This window comes from Spermophilus citellus, assembly GCF_964194105.1.
Source record: "Spermophilus citellus genome assembly, chromosome: 18".
In the NCBI taxonomy this organism is placed as follows: Eukaryota; Metazoa; Chordata; class Mammalia; order Rodentia; family Sciuridae; genus Spermophilus; species Spermophilus citellus.
This window is the reverse complement of record NC_138200.1, coordinates 33,541,256-33,564,406: the sequence shown is the minus strand read 5'-3', so window position 1 is coordinate 33,564,406 and position 23,151 is coordinate 33,541,256. Positions and strand designations below refer to the sequence as shown.

Genomic DNA, 23,151 nt, shown 5'->3' with positions numbered 1-23,151 from the left:
TTGTCATGAGCACAGTGTCTTGAAGGGGAGAGAAAAAGAGGTAAGATTTTAATGAGGAGGCTTCACTGTGGTCTAGGGGTGAGTCACAAAGAACCCAAGCTGGAGAACATAGCAGTAATGAGGGCACAATCCAAGTCTTTCTAAAGAAATGTTTTAACTTTTAATCTCAAGTCCCTTGAGCCCTGTTGTATTTTAAGTTACTCCGTTTGTGTGTGTGTGTGTGTGTGTGTGTGTGTGTGTGTGTGTGTGTTAGTTTGATTTCTTTCATTGCATTTAGCTCTTTTTTGAAAATCATTTTTTCTTAAGAAATTGTTTGATCAATTTGCGCCGAAGCTCCAATTTCTTGGAAAGGGCTGTAGGTTTTAAATGTAGTAGGGTGGATGGAAACTGGGTCAGGAAAATTTGGGGCAAATCCTTTCTCACTGACAGAGCACTGAAGAGTTTAGAGTGTGGGTGTCCAGGATATGGAGTCATCTGTGTTCAAGTTTTCTTTGGCCTTCCCCAAGGTGGCTCTTCATTAGTGAACAGGCTTCCAATACTTGTTGGTTACAAAACCGGCTCTCTGGAAAGTTAGGAAGCAGAATGACTGAAACATTCTGTCACTGAAACATTTAGTCATTCTGCTGTGACCAAAAGACCTGACAAGAACAATTTTAAGGAGGAAAAGTTTATTTGGGGCTCACAGTTTTGGAGATTTCAGTCCATAGATAGCAAACCCCATTCCTCAGGGCCTGAGATGAGGTAGAACATCATGGCGGCCAAACACAATAGTGTGTGGCTGAGCAAAGCAGCTGGGAACATGGCACCAGGAATCAGGGAGAAAGAGTTCTCTCACAAAGGACAAATATATACCCAAAAAGCATGTCCCAGGGACCCACCTCCTCCAACCACACCCCACCTGCCTACAGTTACAGTCCATTTAATTAATATACTGATTAAGTTCAGATTCACATAACCCAATCATTTCCCCTCTGAACTTTCTGGCGATTTGGGGGACACGTAATATCTAAACCATAACAGGGAGCTTATAATTTTCATGGGAAACAACTTAATCTAGCAGATTTTGGGGGCAGAAAACCTGAATCCCAGTCCTGGATTCCCTGCTCCCAGGCTATATGGTCTTGGGCAAATCCCTTCACATTTTCAGGACAGTCTCATGCCTGTGAAATAGGAATAATGGTGTCTGCCCTTTCATATATTCACCAGAATAAAATGAGGCGATGTCTGTGCCAGTGTTCTCTAAGTCAGAAAGTAACAGGCAATTTTACATTATTGTTTTTCTCTTGATTGATTCTATGCTTTTCCTTTCTCTCTTTTTTTTTTGGACATTAGCTGCCCATTAGTGTCCATGAGTTGGTTACTAATGATGATGATATTAAGTCCTCAATAAATGTTGGCTAGCATTAATTATATTCCAGGAGCTGTGCTAAAAGCTTCATTTTATGCTGTCTTTCTCACTTGGAACTATGTGGAAAAATTGCTGGCTTCCTTCTGTGAAACTCGGACAACGAGTCTCAGAGATGTTAGGTCACCTGCCTTGGTCACGCTACTGGGCATGAAACCAAGAGCAGGCTGACATTAGAGCCTGAACTCTTCACTGCCTTGCACTTGGCTCAGATCTGACTGTAAGAAGGCACTTGGAGTCTGGGAAGGAACTGAAACAATGATGCTGTACCTCCACCTGGGAACAAAAGGACAAGCTAATTTGGGAGTCCCTCCTCACCATACCACTCTCTATTCCAAGCCCAGTTTACCCTCAGGGAGGTCACATGTGGGCATGAGTCTGAGTTTTCTGCTGTGGAGCTCAGAAAGTCAAGGCTTTGGGGATTGAAAATGTTGCTTTGCAACTTTTCATCTTCAGGATATAGATCTAAGTTTCTAAGGGTCATTTTGAGATCAGAAGAAACCCCTGTAATCTCTGGTGAGGTGAAATAGGGCTCAGAGCCCTGCAGAGCGATTTAGAAGGATCGGAATGGAATGATGAATTGGAAGTTGCAGAGCCTGGCTGGTGGGCTCTAAGGCCTATTTTCCAACAAGAAATAGTTCCGAGAGGTCCTGGAGCTCATGTCTGCTGATTAGGGCCTTGTGTTGGTGTGACTGCCATGCTGTCCATATATTAAAACAAACAAACAAACAAACAAACAAACAAAAAAAAAACCCCAAAATCCCTCTTTCCTGGGGAGAAGCACTTTCCCAATTTAGATTTTATAATAAAATGGAAGGGTCTCAGTTGGGGCTGCAGATGTGAGGAGTGAATGGACTGACCCAATTTACTTTTTTAAAAAGGTTGCAAAGGTGAAAATGACAGAATGAACAACCCAATTGTTTCAGCTTAATTTCCACTTTTTTTTTTAACTAAAATAAAGAGAGGATAGTATAGCTAGATATTAAAAAAATAAAAACAAAGCCAGAACTAAAACCTGAAATTTACTAAGTTCAACAGCAAAATAGAAGATAAATTAATAATGACCTCCAGCCTGGGAAGATCCAGTTTGGAAGGAGGGAGGAGTGAAATACAATGAAGATTAATATCAGAAATAGTGAGCTGTGGGCTGGGGTTGGAATGCAGCTGTACAGAACTTGCCTAGCATGAGTGAGGCACTGGGTTTGATTCTCAGCACCACATATAAATAAAATAAAAGTCCATTGATGACTAAAAAAATATTAAAAAAAAAAAGAAATAGTGAGCTGTGTAGACACCTTGCCCCATTGTCTGCCTGTTTCTTGTACACCTTCTGCTAGTGGTCTCTGTGCCTGTGGCTGAGTGTGTGGTATTCTATTTGGAGGGCTGGAGAAAGAGCTGAGAATGTAACAGTTGGTATTACTCAATTTGGTCTTCATAGCCGTCATGTATCTCCCTGTTTATGGGTATTCTTTATCACAAACATATATAAGTAAATCTATTTAATTCAAATGTTTCTCCAAGTTAAACTTAACTTCAACACATTAAAGGCTCTGAGAAATGTACCTTGTCAAACTCCCAGAAGAGGATGAAGGCAGCTATTCCTGGAGTTTTGGGCCCCTAACTCTTTTTCACAGAGTTTTTGATCAACATTTTTCAACCCATCAGTTTTACCAACCGCACCAGAATGCACCATATCACTGGCCATCATTTATTGAACACTTACTATGTACTGGCCCTGTGCTAAGAATTTTCCTCCATTTTCTTGTTAAGGCTTTGAGATATTGTGAGGTTTCTTTTATAAACTAGAGAAAACAGTTATATCTATCTGCAGTATTAAGTAATCTTCCCAAGAAGCACAGCTGATGACTAGCTCCTGCCAAGATCTCAGTGCAGAAAACAGTTCCTGGCGTTTGGGCCATGTTTCCTGTCCTGTCCCCTTCCTCAGCTTTCATATTCTTAACCTCTCATTACCTGAGGTCACTTAGGCAGGAGTCTACTTATTGCAGCTTGAAAGAGCAGCCTCCTTCCTGCAGGGGGTCAAAATGACCTGCGGGCTGTTACTGCTCAGGGGACTTCAGGCCCATAACCAGGATGCAGGACTTCAGTGTCCTGCCCTCGGTATCCTGCCCGAGTTGCTGTGGATATGCAGGAGGATTGTGCCTTAAAGCCACTCAAACATCTTTAGTAACAGACATCCAAAACGGGGTGGGAAGCTTGCTGGTCCAGTTACCAGGCTGCCTGGAGCAGCTCTCTTTGCCAACGTCCTCCCAAGGTCAGAGACCCCTTCAAAATGGCTGTGTGGGGTAGGCCAGGGAGAAAATAGCAACACCTTTGAAGCGTGCTGAACTTGGCTCTAATTGAGCTCTTCCTGTTGATTAGAATCTATTTGCATTCATTTTCCAGCAGAAGGGTTTTTCTGCTTCCTCAGATGGCACAGAGCATTGCCCAGAGCCGCATTTGCCGCTGATGATGCTGTTTGGGCAAAATTAGCCAAGGTGCATTAGGCGAAGGAAGGAGGATCAAGGGCTCACAGGTCACCGTCTGTGTGAGCTGCCTTCTTTCCTGTCTTCTTGGAGGGGCTTTCTTGGTGGGGTTTCTTAGTACTAACGGGATAGATCGGGTATGAAAGAGTATTTGCACATCAGAGATGAAAGGCTGCTTTGTAGCTGAGCAGCTGCTCCCATCAAAGCCCTCAGAAAGCTTTTGAAAATGTTAACTCATTAAGCCTCCCTTCTCTTGTCAATGGTGGGACAGTCCTCTTCCAGGCCTTGTTAGGCAATACAGATGCAAGGCAAGGTGGGCCAGGCAGGTGTGTGTGTTGGGTAAGGTGGGTGGGAGGAGGAAAAAGATTCCTGAATCCTAAGAGTTTTTCAAATTCCTCAGTCCCAGGGTGTGTTATTCTAAGTTCAAGAGGGTTTTTGAGTTCAAGGCTGGTTGCTCCTTCACTCGGTAATCACTAAGGAGTTGTTTGATCATTGCACCAAATTTTGAGCATAGCTTCAAACTCATTCCCTGTGTGCTCCTTCTACATTTGAACTGTCAGCATGGATGGGAAATAGAAGACAGCCTGGACTCCTTGTCATCATCTACTAAGAATACTTTTCTGAGCTGGGCATGGTGGTGCACAGGTGTAATACCAGCAACTCGGCTGACACAGGAGGATTGCAAGTTCAAGGCCAGCCTCAGCAATTTATCAAGTCCCTAAGCAACTCAGTGAGACCCTGTCTCAAAATAAAAAATAAAAAGGTCTGGAATGTGGCTCAGTGGTAAAGTGCCCTGGGTTAAATCTCTACCCACCCCTCCCCCCGCCCCCCACAAAAAAAACCTTTTTCAATGAGTTTTCACTTGTGAGCTCATATATAATCCCTCTTCCCAGAATCAGTGTAGTTGTCAGTGGGTGTCTGATTTTGCTAAGAGGAACTGTCCCTTCCTCTCCTACGGGGTATGGTCTTGGGAGGACATCACTGAAGGTTTTCCTTCTCCTGTAGTAGACAGGAAATGCAAGCTCAGTCTATCAAATATACCCTGAATTTTTTTCTTGTAGTCTTTCAAGCTCTTATATTTATTATTTTTAAGTTTGTTTATTAGTTAGTTTGGATGAAATTCTGGGTGTTGGGCATATTTGTAGTATTTCAATGGGAGTATATGTATCATAGTAAACCCTGTGTATATTCTAGAAGGTTGAAGAGGTGGAATTTTTTTTCCTTAAAGGAAATGAGAAGCATTGTTATTTTGAAACAATAGTTGTTGGCTAGAAGGATCAATTACACAGGTGGCTTCAGTCCAAGGCTGGACAGGCAGGTGTTGGACAGAGGTCCTTGCAGAAGTATTTATTGTGTAAGGCTGTGGTTGTGGTTCTGGAAGAGTCTTTCATGAATATCTCTTGTTATTAGGCAGAAGCATGAGATTCTCTCCTTCACAACCCTCGCCCCCCATCTTGGTTTATTTCCTATCTGGTTGACAAGAGTGACTCTATTTTGCTTCTTCCACAGAGCTACATCTCAGGCTCTGAACTTTCTTCTAGTTCCAAGCTTCTACTTTTGATGGTGATGCCTGTGGGTCAGACAGCAGCACAGAGGGCAAACTAGATATCTAAACACATCACAGGAAGCACAGCCCTGCAGGGTGTGACTTTACTTTGCAAGAGATCATCAAATCCACCCTCCCCTGATAGCCTGCCTTCCCAGTCTTGGCCTCTCTACCTTCAGTCCCTACCTCTGGCTCCCTTTCTAAATTCCATTCATTCTGTCCCAAGCTGTTCCCCATGGGCTCCCTTCCAGACACCCTGCTGTTACCTTAGTTCAGGCTTCCCTTATCTCTGGCCTGTTGCATCCCTTCCCTAACTGGTCCCTGTACTTCAGGTAAAGTAATGCAAACTGAGAAACCTCAGGGGCCACACAGACCAGGCATGTGTGAGAAGTAACCTGGAAGAAGTAGGACGAGGGCCTGGTGGAAGCCCTGGTGACTGACAGCCTAGGCCGGGCTTGCTGTTCTTGGGCTGCCATCTCCAATCCTCTGCCCTAGGAATGTTCAGGTTTTCTTAGACCTTATATCCTGCTTTAAAATCTTTGGATGCTGTTTGAGATGGTTATTCTCTCGCATGAAGCTTTCCAAAGCCTCCTGTGGTATAACTGTGCAGAGTTGGGGGACTTATGGGATCTAACTGGGGTGCTTTGGGAAAGGTAGGTTTGGGTCAAGTCACTATTCTCCCAATGTGGCCTCATGTTCTTGCCCCAATGCCCAAACTTCTGGTCCCAGCTGGGAGAAGCTTCTCTCTCTCTTTTCTATTAAATTGATCTCTCTAAGCCTCTACTTCCTTCTCAATAAAAGGGCATAAAACTCAGAGGGTTTTTGTCAGGATTAAAAGAAAGATGGCATGTGTTCAAGGACTTTATTTTTCTCAAACAGTGTGCTGAATGTCACCTTCATGTCAAATCATTCCAGCTTAAAGAGGGATTTGTCTTTGTTCCTTAGTGCTCTGGAAGCCAGAGGGGCTGGATGGAGAGGGAGTCAGGAGAGGTTCTCAAGCATTTGATATGGGAAGTTTTGGGGTAGGGAAGAGTACAGGGGATAGTAAGGGCAGCAGGCTGATGATGGAGGAATTGGGGATGGAGACACTAGGGTACCTGGTGGGTGACAGCCAGTGTCTATGATGGCTGCCTGCCAGTACAACATTCTTCTGTGACAGGCCCTTGGGCTGCCAAGGGGAAACCATTCATTGCCTGCTCAGCCAGCCTAGTTTCAGAGTAGTGCTAACTCCCCCGTCTTTGTTGGAATCCAGGGTAATGTAGGGTAAGGGAATCCAGATCTTCGTAATCTTCTAATGTTTCTCTAAGCACCCTTTCTAGGAATAGGGGCCATAATTCTATTATCCAGTTGACTAGAGGGGAAAATTAATTTTTGGGGTGTAATTAATGTGATTTCCAAACAGAAGTGATTAGAAGAAAACAACTTAGTCTTAATATGGGCCTGTCCTCTGGAGTTGTGTTAAGAAAGTCATGATCTAAGGACGAAAGACAAATGGAAGCCCAGCGGGTCCTAGGATGATGCTTTGTCCATTTGTTTAGGTGACATTCCAGGATTAGAAAGATTTGGAGTCAATATCAAACTTGAAGTAAGGTGCTCAGATGTTGCTAACTGGGGACCCACAGATTTGTTTTGTTTGGCCCACGCAGTTTTTTTTTTCTTAAAAACCTGAATAGTGACCCAGAGAGGGGGAAAAACATAGGTATTTATGTAAAAACAAGGATTTCTACTGTCTTCTTAAAATCTGCAAAACATGACACCTGGGGCCCCAGTCCACCAAATTGGGAACTGAAAGATACTATGTCTTTCAGTCCCTGTTCTCTCTGCTTTGTGAGGTAGCCAGGTGTGAGACATGCTAGCTCTGTAGAAACTGAAATCGAGACTCCCTACTTTAGGATCTTCCAAGTATATTTGAGGTGTGGCTGTAACACCAGATTTGTGGGACCCCAGTAGACCTTCAGGAGCTGAATCTGATGCAATCACACAAGAGTCTTTATTGCAAGCTTGAGCCTGGACTCACAACCCTTTCCAATACAGCGTCCCGAGGAGTGAGTCCTGGCCCTTAGTTCAGTGAGGATTTATAGGTTTTTTTGGGATACTCTATGGGTCACAACATCACATAGCAAATCATTTCATACCATGGGAAAGTCAAACAACAACTCTCTCAACATTGATTAGCACATTCATTGGTGGGAACAAGTTGGGGTAAGGGTGATTGGTTAGTTCAAGCGGTGGATACGTTTGAACTGATTGGTTTAGGCTGCAAGGGGTTCCAAGAGAGTATATGCTAAACTTGCAGGGTTGCCTAATCATGTTATCAATCATCCAAACTATTGGGAGGGTCACCTGGCGTTTCAGATATTTTCCCTATCTCACTCTTGATTTGGTTGTTGCTATGGTCCAAATTAGACCTCAGTAATTCGTTTGGTCTTTTCAGGAACTTGCATTTGCTGAGTCAAGGACATCTGGTAGGACAAATGACTCAGCAGAGTAGCTATGTGCCTAGGACCCTGTTTTCCAAGAACAAGGGTCTTCCCCTCCCATCCCGCTTTGGACAGGCCCTCCTCTGAGGTAGAGGCTGGTTTCTCAAAAATGGAGTCACATCAGTTTCTCATGGCCAGTTCAGGACTCAACTCTGGGAAAATTTTGTTGTTTACTCCTAATGTAGGGATCATGGAGAAGATGGCTGTGACAACCAAAAAGAGAAATTAAAACAATATATGGGGAACTATATGGTGTCAAATGAAAAACTGTATCTGAGTTTTCTCTTTTTTCCCTGAAGACAGTCGAAGAGAATGATTTTTTTTTTTTTCTGTTGTTATTAAGGGAATAGCAGCTTTCTAGTGGTTTGGGAATATCAAGCTAGTGGATTGTTCTTCCATTTCCCATTTGATTATTGACTGACTGGCTTGTTTCTTCCTCCTGATGATGCACACTCAGTTAATGTCAATAATTGTTAACCAGTTAATGTCAACAGCAAGTGATTTACTGGACAGATACTGAATGAGCCTATTGTCCATGTTCCCAAGAGCAGGCAGATCCTTGATAACTGGGCCAGCAGTGGCCCAGCAACTCTTGTAGTTGAGTGTTACTGATCTTTGAATTTCCCAGGTAGATTTGTATTTCTTTGGTTAAGTCAGAGAGCTAAATGGATTTAGACCCTCAGAACACATAAGGCATTTTAATAAAAGCAGCTAGCATGTCCAATTAGCAGTTTTCAGAATTGAATTATAAAAAACAATAATGAAATTCTTTCTCTGAATTGAAATAACTTCATTGTTTAACATTTTTTTCCCAAGTAGAAGAGTAGGGATTGGGGGTATTGCTCAGTGCTCGGTGGTAGAGGGCTTGCCTAGCAAGTCAGAGACCCTGGGTTTTGTCCACTACATTGCACACACACAATGTGTGTTGTCTATTGTTAAAAAAACACAGATAACATAAAAGGAAATAAAAAAAATCATGGTAATATCACCAACTAAAGATAATCACTATTGGGCTTCGATCATAGCTCAATGGTAGAGTGCTTGCCTGGCATGTGTGAGGCACTGGTTCGATTCTTAGCATCACATAAGAATAAAATAAAGCTCCATCAACAACTAAAAAGTAAAAATAAAATAATAATTATTATCTTTTTGGTGTACCTCTTCTCAGGCTCATATCTTTGCATATATTATATATGTATGTATATTTCTCAATAAAAATTGCAGCATTCTAAATACATTTGTTTAAAATCTTTTTTTTCTACTTATTGACAAAGTGTAATGTATAAATATATGAAGTACAGAACTTTTTTTTTTCAGAACTTTCTCTTAAAAACTTGGAATTTGCTGGGCACAGTGGCACATGCCTGTAATCCCAGTGACTCAGGAGGCTGAAACAGGAACATTACAAGTTTGAGGCTAACCTCAGCAATTATTTTTTTAAAAATTATTTATTTATTATTTTTTTATTGGTTATTCAAAACATTACAAAGATTGCAGAATCACATTGGTTACACATCCACATTTTTACATAATGCCATAATAGTAACTGTTGTATTCTGCTACCTTTCCTATCCTCTACTATCCCCCCTCCCCTCCCCTCCCATCTTCTCTCTCTGTCCCATCTACTGTAATTCATTTCTCTCCTTATTTTTTTCCCATTCCCCTCACAACCTCTTATATGTAATTTTGTATAACAATGAGGTTCTCCCTCCATTTCCATGCAATTTCCCTTTTCTCTCCCTTTCCCTCCCACCTCATGACTCTATATAATGTTAATCTTTTCCTCCTGCTCCTCCTCCCTGCTCTGTTCTTGGTTGCTCTCATTATATCAAAGAAGACATTTGGCATTTGTTTTTTAGGGATTGGCTAGCTTCACTTAGCATAATCTGCTCTAATGCCATCCATTTCCCTGCAAATTCCATGATTTTGTCATTTTTTAGTGCTGAGTAATACTCCATTGTGTATAAATGCCACATTTTTTTTATCCATTCATCTATTGAGGGGCGTCGGGGTTGGTTCCACAGTCTAGCTATTGTGAATTGTGCTGCTTTGAACATCGATGTGGCAGTATCCCTGTAGTATGCTCTTTTAAGGTCTTCAGGGAATAGTCTGAGAAGGGCAATAGCTGGGTCAAATGGTGGTTCCATTCCCAGCTTTCCCAGGAATCTCCATACTGCTTTCCATATTGGCCGCACCAATTTGCAGTCCCACCAGCAATGTACAAGTGTACCCTTTTCCCCACATCCTCGCCAGCACTTGTTGTTGTTTGACTTCATAATGGCTGCCAATCTTACTGGAGTGAGATGGTATCTTAGGGTGGTTTTGATTTGCATTTCTCTGACTGCTAGAGATGGTGAGCATTTTTTCATGTACTTGTTGATTGATTGTATGTCCTCCTCTGAGAAGTGTCTGTTCAGGTCTTTGGCCCATTTGTTGATTGGGTTATTTGTTTTCTTATTGTTTAATTTTTTGAGTTCTTTGTATACTCTGGATATTAGTAGCCTCAGCAATTTAGCAAGGTCCTTAGCAACTTATTGAGACTTTGTCTCAAAATAAAAGAAAAAAAAGGCTGAGGATGTGGCTCAATGATAGAGTGCCCTATAGTATAGAAAGAAAAAAAAAACCAACCAAAACAAAACAAAAATAAACCCTTGAAATTTAATGATCAATTGTTCATTCAGGACCTATTGAACACCTGTTATGTGCTAGGTACTGTTTTGGGAGACAAAGTTGCCCCAACAAAGCCATGTAATAAAGATAGGGCAGAATGGTTCAACTTTGACTGAGAGATGATATAAGAGGTCAGTGTGTTGTGTTGTTTTGACTTGTCAACAATTATATTTATTAATAGCTCATAGGAACCTAATGTGTTTAATGGGCATTTAGGCAAATTTTTATTATTATATAAAAGTACAACAGTGAGGAGGGTAAAACAAATATCTTTGCCTGTACATCACTGTACTTGTCTGATTATTTCCTTATAATGGGTTTCTCAACTTGGGCACTATTGACATTTCGGGCTGAGTAATTCCTCCTTGTAGAGTGCTGCCTTGTGCATGGTAGAATACATAGCAACCAAAAGTAGAATATATGTGACGACCAACAATATCTCCAGATATTGTCAAACGTTGCCTTCAGTTGAGAACCACTGCCTTAGAAAAAATTCAAATAAGTAGAATTTCTGGATCCAAGGGGATGCATACCTTTAAGATTTTGCTTATGTGTTCCAGATTAAAGGCTGTGGAAATTACATCTCTAGTGTTGATGAAGGTGTGGATATCTATACTTGTTGAAGTATAATTTTTAAAATAAAATCAAGGGGAAGTTCACATAGCATCACCACTTGAAATTGTACAATTCAGAGGAATCTAGTGAATTCACAATGTTGTGCAACCACCAGTTCTATCTAGTTTTGTTACTGCCAGATAAACACCTATACTCATTAAGTAATCACTTCTAGTTTCTCCTTCCACCAGGGATTTGCTTATACATAATATATGCCTGCTGTGTCTGATTTTTTTCACTTAGCACAATGTTTCTGAGGTTCTTCCAAGTTGTATAGGTATCAGGTCTTTATTTCTTTCCATGTGTTTATATGTACCACAATTAATCCACTTATCTATTCATCCATTGATGGACATTGGGATTATTTCCATCTTGGCTATTATGAATCACACTGCTAAATAGAGTAAAATTTTAAAGTTTTCTACCTTTCAGATGAACAAAGATTTAACAAGATATTTTAAATCTCTTTGATTGTTTTAAGACTAATTATTTGTACTGAGGCCAATAAATATGTTTGAGGATAGTAATATTCATTAATACAGACAAAAACATTTTGGTGTTTGTTATCAAACAGTGCATCTGGTGGGGCTGGAGTTTTAGCTCAGTTATAGTGATAGAGCGCTTGCCTAGCATGTGCTGGGTCTGATTCTTAGCACCGCATATGAATAAATGAAATAAAGGTTCATCAACAACTAAAAACACTTAAAAAAAAAAAACCCCAGTGCATCTGGGAATATGTGCTGGGTACTTTGTGTCTGGTCCACTATTAAGTAAGCACAGAGCGGTTTCTTTCTTTACCCTACTCATTACCCCTTCCCTGGAGGCATTTCTCCCCTAGAAGTGCCTGGGCGACAAGAATTCCAAGTTTGATTTCTTATTAAGCTATTGTTTATGTATCTTTGGATTTTAAACCTCTCTCCTGAGGCAAACAATCGTCCCTTGAGTTATCTCAGTGGTTGAAATTCCACAAAATCCCTTTCCTCAAAGTTGTTCTGCAAAGTAGCCTGAAGCTTTACATTTGCAGAATTCTGGGCAGCCTTATTTCCAGTGTTCACTTTCTATGCCTCAGTGGAATTTATAAACTGCTTCCCAAAGATTTATTTTAATTTTTTGGGGGGTGGGGTGGGTGGGTGGGCATACCAGGGATTGAACTCAGGGCACTCAACCACTGAGCCACATCCCCAGCCCTATTTTATATTTTATTTATAGACAGGGTCTCACTGAATTGCTTAGTGCCTTGCTTTTGCTGAGACTGGTTTTGAATTCACATTCTTCTGTCTCGCCTCCTGAGCCACTGAGATTACAGGTGTGTGCCACCATACCTTGCCAGATTTATTTTAATTCTTAAAAAAGAATTTCAGTCCCCCCCCCCCTTTTTTTTGCGCGGGGGTGGGGTGGGGGGGTGGTGCCTTAGAGTTAAATGTTGCATTCAGGTTTTTGCTAGTTTAGGATCATATACTTCAGAAGACAGATGAGAGAATAAGATACTAGATACTTAGAGAAAGAATAAGATACTACATTTAAGACATTAACACCTGTATTAGTTTTTTAGGGCTGCCATACAAAGTGCCACAGATGGTGGTTAAACAACAGAAATTTATTTTCTAATAATTCTAGAGGTTGAAAGTCCAAGATCAAGATGTTGGCAGGGTTGCTTCTTCTAAGTCCTCTTTCACTAACTTGTAGACTTCTCTGTGCTTGTCTGTGTCCAAATCTCCTATTCTTATAAGGAAGGGCTCTAGTCATATTGGATTAGGGTCCACCTGTATGACCTGATTTTACCTTAATAACCTCTTTATTAAAAGCCCTGCCTTCAAATACATTCATATGCTGAGGTACTTGAGAACTTCAACATATGAATTTTGGGTGTGGGAAGACACAATTCAGCCCAAAAGACACAATTCTTCCCAAGAAGAAGCAGAAACTATCTATTTCAAGGTATTGCTAAACTGGGCATGCTTTATTTAGTAGACAGCTTGTGATTTTATATATATATATTGTATTTGGACACAATACCTTTATTTTTAAAATTTATTTTTATGTGGTGCTGAGGATCTAACCAGGGCCTTGCATGTGCTAGGTGAGCGCTCTACTGCTGAGCCCCAACCCCAGTCCTTGTGATTACTATATTGTTTGATTTAAGAGGATTAGCAAATGAATCTGTCAAGTAGATTAACAACCTCCTACCATATGTATTATGTATTTATTTTCTTTTTATTTAGATACAACTCATATCATAAAATTCACTCTGTTAGAGTATATGATCCCGTGATTTTTAGTACATTCACAAAGTTGTTCAAAATCTAGCACTGTCTAATCCCAGAACATGTTCATCACCCCTCAAATAAACCCTGTACCCCGTGAGGGGTCACTCTCTCTATCCCTCCTGTGTGTGTCTATGGATCCGCCTGTTATGGAAATTGCATGTGAATGGAATCATTCATTATGTGGTCTTTTGTGTCATGATATTTTCAAAGTTCATCCATGTTGTAGCATGTATCCATGTGTCATTTCTTCCTGTAGCTGAATATTACATTATACACATGTACCATGTCTTGTGTATCTATCCATCTGTTGGTGGACATTAGGATTGCTTCTATTTTTTGACTGTTATGCATAATGCTGCTATGAACATTCATGTACAAGTTTTTGTGTGGACATGTTTGCAGTTCTCCTGGATATACATCTAGGAGTGGAACTGCTGGCATCATAGGGGAATTCTGTTTAGCTTTTGAGGAACTGCCAAACTGTTTTCCAAAGTGGTTGCAACCATTCTACACCAACAACATATGAAGATTTGAATTTCTCCACATCCCTGCCAACCGACACCTTTTGTTGACCATCTTTTAAATTATAGTTATCCTAATGAATCTACCTTTATTTTTAGTTTGGCAAAATTTTATTCATGGATAATATGGAGGCAAGCACCTCAAGGTTCTAGTTGTTTTATCTTGTTTCCCTGGAGTATTTCACTTATTGCCTGTGTATTCAGTCTCCCGTTCTACCCTTGTGAATTCTGAGCTTGCTGCACACAGTTCAGATCCTGCCCTTGAGGCTATCAAGCGTTCCTGGCAGGGTCACCTGCATTAACATGGGCTGTGATGAGTTGAAGCTTCTGCCATGTACACCTTTCTGGTGTTTTTGCCCTATCCCATGCAGCATTAAGTGAGGCATTAAATGAAGTTTTTTGACTCTTTTTTTATTGCATTTTTTTCCCCCTGAATCAATAAGGAATTTAGCCCCTTCTACTTCCTCTTCTCTCTCCAATTACGTGGTTTAACATTGATTTTTTCCCTTCCTTCCAGGCACATAAAGTATCTGTAGATTTCTTTTTAATGACAAATCAATCCAATACCTTAATATTACAGAGTTGGGAGAACAGTTTAAAGTTTCATTCTGTTTGCTCCTCCAATCTTTCTGTTTAAGCAGCTTGAGTCATCCATGATTGATGGAGAACATTAGTGAGAGAAGTTAGCACCATTTTGATTGATTTTGTTTACTTTGAAAATAGTTTTCTCACTTGTCAAAAGGATTAATTATGAGATACGAATTGTTTCTGGGTGGAGAGGATGGTAGGGTAAGCCAAGGTTCAGGGTCCCCTTCTGAGCTAAGGATGGCTATGTGGCTTAAGGCCCCTTCCCTAGCTGTACCCCCCAGGTGGGGCCTGATGTCCTGCCCTGTGGTGTAAGCTGCATATGTGGGTCCCTGACTCCTAGTGTGTATTGTCAGGAGGAGACAGGGTAGGAAAGTATAGGTATTTTTGTAATTTTTTGGTAGTGCAACTATTATAATTATATCACCTCAAGTTCTTTATGTACACTAGTTCCTCAGAGCTCTACGAATTTCTCCTTTGTAGCATTTGAATATCAAAAACAGATGCTCCTTGACTTAGGATGGGAGTTCCATCCTTTCTAATGATGGCCATCATAAGTCAAAAATGCATTTAATACATCTAATTTAACCAAACATTGTAACTTAGCCTCACCTACCTTAAACATGCACAGAACACTTATGTTAGCCCACAGGTGGACAAAATCATCTGACAGTCCTATGGGCAAGACTGAAACTTCTGAAAGAACTGGAAAGGAAAGAGAATCACAGAAAGCCCCCTCCCATACCCCCACCTCAGGCAGGGGAACTATTATGTTTCACAGATGCTGCTGTGCATGGTGGTGCCGCTGGTAGAAGGAATGAGGGAAGCAATGGTGTTCATGTTGGCTGAGTGAGAAAAGCAGGTCCTGAGTCACAGGGGTGCCTGGGAGGTGCCTTATTTTATAATAAAGTGTTAAATAGCTCATGTGGCTGCCACACGGCCACTGCTCAGCATCTCAAGAGAATACTGAATATCACTAGCTCCAGAAACAAATCAAAACTTGGGGTATGATTTCTGCTGACTGCATATTGCTTTTGTACCAGTTGTAAAGTTGAAACATTGTAAGTTGAAGTATTGAAAGTCGGAACCATCTGTGTTGTAATAAACATTTGATATTACCCCCTCTAGATGGTAAGTTCCAAGAAGGCATGCATTATTCCCCTCCTCTTCTTTTTCCTTTTTCCAACAAGTTTTCCCATGGAGTTTACTTGGACAGATCTCTGGGTCCTGGAACCTAGAAGAAGGTGTTGGGCCTCTTAGTGGTGAAGCGTGGCTTGTGCAGCACCTGATGGGGCAGAGGGAATTTGATTTTGGAGTCATGGAACTGCTTGACTGCTGGCCGGTGGTACTTGCTGGCTGTGATCTCCTCCACCTTCATGATCTGGATGGAGTGGGCCCAGGTGGGTGTTTGCGTGCCCATGTCTTGCTAACACTGGGTGATAGTTTGCACAGTGATCAGGTTGTGGTATTACTGGTCCATGTTGTGGGTGTTGCTGTGGGAATCATAGTGCTGTCAGATGCTGGAGTTCTTTGCCCACAGGGAGTACTTCTCACACACCTGCCAGTGGTGAACAATTTCCCCCAAACCTTCTTCATCTTCTTTAGCTGAGACACAAAATACCAGAAGTGGGACTTAATGACAACATGATTGGGTGTAAAGATTTGCATCTGGTAGAGAGGTGGGGTGTGACATTTGGGAGTGGGCAGGCAGCACCTGCTACCCTGTACTCTCTAAGTGTGACTAAGGCCTTCATGGCCTCTCTCCCGGCTGGCTGACACCCACAAAAGGGTGAATTGTTCCTTTCTTGATCATAACTAAATTCTTACTGCCTAGCTCTGTCCCTATTACTAGTGGATGCTCAATAAATATTTGTGGAAGGAAGAAATAAATATCAGGAAAGTAAAACGGAGTGCCTGATGGGGCATCTAATGTAACAGAGAAGAAGGGTGGTGGATGGAGTAATTTCTGAAGAAATAAAGGCCAAACAAGAATCATCTGGGTGAAGAGTTGCAGGGAGGGATCCAGCAAGAGAGGAAACTTAGAGAATAGTGAATGAAATAACTATGGTCTAAATTAGGTATTTGGGACCTAAGAAGCTGGAGCTCTAGGGTCCAGATGCTTGTTGGGCCTATCTTTTTATTTGTTAATCTTTGGGATCATTTTCTGCAGGATAAGAAATCAGGCTCTACCTTAACCTATGAGTTCCTGAGACAAAAGCGGATTCAGGAATTTGGCTGCTAGAGAGAGTGTACAAACCAAAGTCAGGGGGCAGGTTGACAGTTCCAAAAGCTGGGATCTAGGTATTCATTTCAGGGGCCACCTCTACAGTGAGCCAGACTGTTGAGGGTGTCCCAGGTAAGCCTAGGCATGGAAAGCCCTGTTTTTGTCTCACCTAAAATTCCTCCTCTGTAATTTCAGGGCTTGCTCTTTCTCAAACAGAAATGAGGCGAGGTTGCTTTATGGCTGATGCAGCTCTGGGTTTGACGTCTGCACAGTCCTGCAGGCTTCCTTGTCTCAGACCTGCTTTTTGGTGGTCTCTGAATACAACAAGCAGGCTTTCCTTCCTGGTGGAAGAGGCCCCCAAGGCCAACCCGGCTCCTCCTGGTGTTTTGAGGGCTGCTGGCTGTCACCTCCTGTTGCCATCTTCAACACTTGGCTTCACATTCGCTTGTCCTCTGTGCCTTTCCCAATTTGTCATTATTATTTTAGTGATAATAGAGAGGCCACTGGGAATGGAGGCAGCCGGCACCAGCTTTTACAGTTGATTAAATGCCTAAAGAACTAAGAGAGATGTGGGCTGGCTGGCCCTCTGCTTACCTGTAGCTTGTAATGCGTTATCTTACCTTCAGTTTCCTCTTGTGCCTCTTGGCAGCCAGAATCCATCTTGTTTGCATCACAGTGATTTTTCTCTAATTAGGGAGCCTGGCTTAACATTTAACAGTGTAAATATTTTGAAGACAAACTTTTGAAAGTATATAATTTCTTGGGCTTGTATTGGGCTCCTTATATTGGCTAGCCCTTCTTGTTTTTGAAGAAAGAATTTTTTTTTATTAGTTTTGGTTTAGTTTCTAAGAGACGGGGGTCTTGTTATTGTTGCCCAGCCTGGCTATGATACCCTGAGCTCAAGTGGTCCTCCTTCTTCAGCCTCCCAAGTAGCTGGGATCATAGGCTTGTGCCACTATCATATCCGGTGAGATATGGGGAAGGAAGAAAGAGGAAGTGCTCTGGTTAAGATTTGGCAAATTTTAGTTATCTCACATGAGAGATAATAACCTGCATTTAAATTGGCCTCTGAAAAATCACTGCTCTGACAGAGATGGGATTTACACCCAGCATCTCACATGGGCACATGGGAGAGGACTCTCACTGTCGAATGTTCACGTCTTGCTCTATAAAGGGAACTGATTTTCTGGGTTCTTCCTAACTTACTACAAGGTGGGTTCCTTGTGTGGTCTGCTTGCATGTGAGGTTGATTGTCCTGTAACAGAAATGTGATTCCCTGAAATATAGCTGGTTTCTTTCTTTCTTTCTTTCTTTTTTTTTTGTAACCTCTCCTCACTCATTCAAAATTTGGTCATGCTTCCCTAGAGCATCTGAATAATTTGAAGTTTGACTGTAGTTGCCATAATTCATAATTTTATAGCAATTTAGAAGGAGAGCAATTCCGAGGGCGTACCTTCTTCCATCATATGGAATGATCCAGATGACAAAGCTGAGGATGTGATACGTTTTAATTGTAGTGTGAAACAGGCGCTTGGTCTCTGGGGAGGCTGAGGCACAGCCAGGCAGATTGCAACCATTAATGTGGGCCAAGGGGACAATGGGGCATTTGTTTCCCAACAATCGGAATGAGAATGAGACCATTTAGTAACATTAGCATGCAGGCAGCACTGAGAACTTTCTAAACAGCTTTTTGATGTTCAGGGATGAGAGAAAAGTCCTCATAGGCTAGACTGAAACTTCTGAAAGAATTGGAGATGAAAGAGAATCACAGAAAGCGCCCCCCACCCCACGCCCCCCCCCCACTTCAGGAAGGGGAACTCTTGTTTTACACTGATGCTGCTGAGCTTGGTGGTGTGTTGGTGGAGGGAATGTTGAAAACAGGGGAAGACCCCATGTTCACATTGGATGAGTGAGACAAGCATGTCCTGAGTCACAAGTGTGGCCTGGGAGGTACGGAGACAGAAAAAAAAAAAAAAAAAAAAAAAGAACAAGCAGCTATAAGGAAGGACAGGAGGCATCTGGATGCCAGGGAAGACATGACATGTGGCTCCCCAGGGGTCTGGACCAGTAAGGTAGGCTGGAGTGGCTTCAGAGCCACCAGCACAGTGGGGAACAGATGGCAGTGCAGAGGATAGGACCTCAGGATTCCATAGCACATGCAGCATTATGACGCTCAGAGCTCAATACAAACTGTCGAATGTTCATCTCTTGGGATCAGTCCCTGGATATAGAGATGAGAAACTAAAGACTTTGCTCTCAAGGAGCTCAGAGACGGGGAAAAGGATACACATAATGCAAGATCACAGCTTAAATAAAGATACATTTGCTGATAATAATAAACTGTATAGAGATTTAAGGTTTAACCCACTGGGACGAAACCCTGCCCCCTTCTCTGTGGTCAGGGACAGTGGTCATGTTTATCCTGAAAAAAAAAAAGCTTAGAAACATCGTTCCAGGACTCCACAATGCACTCACTTGGATCGCCTTTTCATTTGGAGCTGATTCATCTCCTCTATGGTTGTACTTGATTTCTAAGATTTAATTTAATTTGGTAAATTTTTTATTTTCTGGTTTTGTTTTATTTAGGATGGAGGAGTTCAAATCCTTTTTGTCTATCCTTAATAGTGTACCCTAACTAGTGAATCCTTAATTGGTGACTCCAAATCTATTATGTTTTAGGGATTCCTTTTTTTTTTTATTCTTTTTTTTAATTGGTTGTTCAAAACATTACAAAGCTCTTGACATATCATATTTCATACATTTGATTCAAGTGGGTTACTAACTCCCATTTTTACCCCGTATACAGATTGCAGAATCACATCGGTTACACATCCACTTTTTTACATATTGCCATTGTATGTTGTATTCTGCTGCCTTTCCTATCCTCTACTATCCCCCTCCCCTCCTCTCCCATCTTCTCTCTCTACCCCATCTACTGTAATTCATTTCTCTCCCTTGTTTTTTTCCCCTTTCCCCTCACATCCTCTTATATGTAATTTTGTATAACAATGAGGGTCTCCTTCCATTTCCATGCAATTTCCCTTCTTTCTCCCTTTCCCTCCCACCTCTCGTCGTCCCTGTATAATGTTAATCTTTTTCTCATGCTCTTCCTCCCTTCTCTGTTCTTAGTTGCTCTCCTTATATCAAAGAAGACATTTGGCATTTGTTTTTTAGGGATTGGCTAGCTTCACTTAGCATAATCTGCTCTAGTGCCATCCATTTCCCTGCAAATGCCATGATTTTGTCATTTTTTAGTGCAGAGTAATACTCCATTGTGTATAAATGCCACATTTTTTTTTATCCATTCATCTATTGAAGGGCATCTAGGTTGGTTCCACAGTCTAGCTATTGTGAATTGTGCTGCTATGAACATGGATGTAGCAGTATCCCTATAGGGATACTGTACACTCTTTTAAGGTCTTCAGGGAATAGTCTGAGAAGGGCAATAGCTGGGTCAAATGGTGGTTCCATTCCCAGCTTTCCCAGGAATCTCCATACTGTTTTTCAAATTGGCCGCACCAATTTGCAGTCCCACCAGCAATGTACAAGAGTACCCTTTTCCCCACATCCTCGCCAGCACTTGTTGTTGTTTGACTTCATAATGGCTGCCAATCTTACTGGAGTGAGATGGTATCTTAGGGTGGTTTTGATTTGCATTTCTCTGACTGCTAGAGATGGTGAGCATTTTTTCATGTACTTGTTGATTGATTGTATGTCCTCCTCTGAGAAGTGTCTGTTCAGGTCCTTGGCCCATTTGTTGATTGGGTTATTTTTTTCTTATTGTTTAATTTTTTGAGTTCTTTGTATACTCTGGATATTAGGGCTCTATCTGAAGTGTGAGGAGTAAAGATTTGTTCCCATGATGTAGGCTCCCTATTTACCTCTCTTATTGTTTCTCTTGCCGAGAAAAAACTTTTTAGTTTGAGTAAGTCCCATTTGTTGATTCTTGTTTTTAACTCTTGTGCTATGGGCGTCTTATTAAGGAATTTGGAGCCCGACCCCACAATATGTAGATCGGAGCCAACTTTTTCTTCTATCAGATGCAGAGTCTCTGATTTGATCAAGCTCTTTGATCCATTTTGAGTTAACTTTTGTGCATGGCGAGAGAAAGGGATTCAGTTTCATTTTGTTGCATATGGATTTCCAGTTTTCCCAGCACCATTTGTTGAAGATGCTATCCTTCCTCCATTGCACGCTTTTAGCCCCTTTATCGAATATAAGATAGTTGTAATTTTGTGGATTGGTCTCTGTGTCCTCTATTCTGTACCATTGGTCCACCTGCCTGTTTTGGTACCAGTACCATGCTGTTTTTATTACTATTTCTCTGTAGTACTGTTTGAAATCTGGTATCGCTATACCTCCTGATTCACACTTCCCACTTAGAATTGCTTTTGCTATTCTGGGTCTTTTATTTTTCCATATGAATTTCATGATTGCTTTATCTATTTCTACAAGAAATGCTGTTGGGATTTTGATTGGCATTGCATTGAACCTATAGAGAACTTTTGGTAATATCGCCATTTTGATGATGTTAGTTCTGCCTATCTATGAACAGGGTATATTTTTCCATCTTCTAAGATCTTCTTCTATTTCTCTCTTTAGGGTTCTGTAGTTTTCATTGTATAAATCTTTCACCTCTTTTGTTAGGTTGATTCCCAAGTATTTTATTTTTTTTTTTGAGGATATTGTGAATGGGGTGGTTTCCTCATTTCCATTTCAGAAGATTTGTCACTGATATACAGGAATGCCTTTGATTTATGTGTGTTGATTTTATACCCTGCCACTTTGATGAATTCATTTATTAGCTCTAGTAGTTTCTTTGTAGACGCTTTTGGGTCTTCTAGGTATAGGATCATATCATCTGCAAATAGTGATAATTTAAGTTCTTCTTTTCCTATCTTAATGCCTTTAATTTCTTTTGTCTGTCTAATTGCTCTGGCCAGTATTTTGAGAACTATATTGAATAGAAGTGGTGATAGAGGGCATCCCTGTCTTGTTCCAGATTTTAGAGGGAATGCCTTCAGTTTTTCTCCATTTAGAATGATGCTAGCCTGAGGCTTAGCATAGATAGCTTTTACAATGTTGAGGTAAGTTCCTGTTATCCCTAGTTGTTTTCTAGTGTTTTGAACATAAAGGGATGCTGTACTTTGTCGAATGCTTTTTCTGCATCTATCGAGATGATCATATGGTTCTTATCTTTAAGTCTATTGATGTGGTGAATAACGTTTATTGATTTCCGTATATTGAACCAGCCTTGCATCCCAGGGATGAATCCTACTTGATCATGGTGCACAATCTTTTTGATGTTTTTGTATCCGATTTGCCAGAATTTTATTGAGGATTTTTGCATCTAAATTCATTAGGGATATTGGTCTGTAGTTTTCTTTCTTTGTGGTGTCTTTATCTGGTTTGGGAATCAGGGTGATATTGGCCTCATAGAATGAATTTGGAAGTTCTCCCTCTTTTTCTATCTCCTGAAATGGATTGTAGAGTATTGGTATTAGTTCTTCTTTGAAGTTCTTGTAAAACTCTGCTGTATATCCGTCCGGTCCTGGGCTTTTCTTGGTTGGTAGTCTTCTGATGGCTTCTTCTATTTCCTCACTTGATATTAGTCTGTTTAGGTTGTTTACATCGTCCTGACTCAATTTGGGTAGCTCATATGTCTTAAGGAATTTATGGATGCCTTCACTATCTTCTATTTTATTAGAGTATAGGGTTTCAAAATAATTTCTAATTATCTTCTGTATTTCTGAAGTGTCTGTTGTGATGTTGCCTTTTTCATCCCGTAAGCTAGTAATTTGGGTTCTCTCTCTTCTTCTCTTTGTTAGCGTGGCTAGTGGTCTATCAATCTTATTTATTTTTTCAAAGAACCAACTTTTAGTTTTGTCAATTTTTTTGATTGTTTCTTTTGTTTTGATTTTATTGATTTCAGCTCTGATTTTAATTATTCCTTGCCTTCTACTGCATTTGCTGCTGATTTGTTCTTCTTTTTCTAAGGCTTCGAGGTGTAGTGTGAGGTCATTTATTTGTTGGCTTTTCCTTCTTTTAAGGAATGAACTCCATGAAATGAATTTTCCTCTTAGTACTGCTTTCATAGTGTCCCAGAGATTTCGATATGTTGTGTCTGAGTTTTCATTTACCTCTAAGAATTTTTTAATTTCCTCTTTGATGTCTTCTGGAACCCTTTGTTCATTCAGTAGCATATTGTTTAATCTCCATGTGGTGTAGGATTTTTTCTTTCTCATTTTATTATTGATTTCCAATTTCATTCCATTATGATCAGATAAAATGCATGGTAGTATCTCTAAGGATTCCTTTAAGATATTACCTGACCCATAAAATTGTGTGTATGTGT

General features: G+C 40.9%; 1 pseudogene across 1 annotated transcript; it reads right to left on the bottom strand.

Annotated features, from left to right (window-relative positions):
• Positions 1–15,806: 15,806 nt before the first annotated feature.
• LOC308637972 (large ribosomal subunit protein eL20-like) lies at positions 15,807–16,326 on the bottom strand (annotated as a pseudogene). The gene has a single exon. The product of its transcript is annotated as a large ribosomal subunit protein eL20-like (transcript).
• Positions 16,327–23,151: the final 6,825 nt, after the last annotated feature.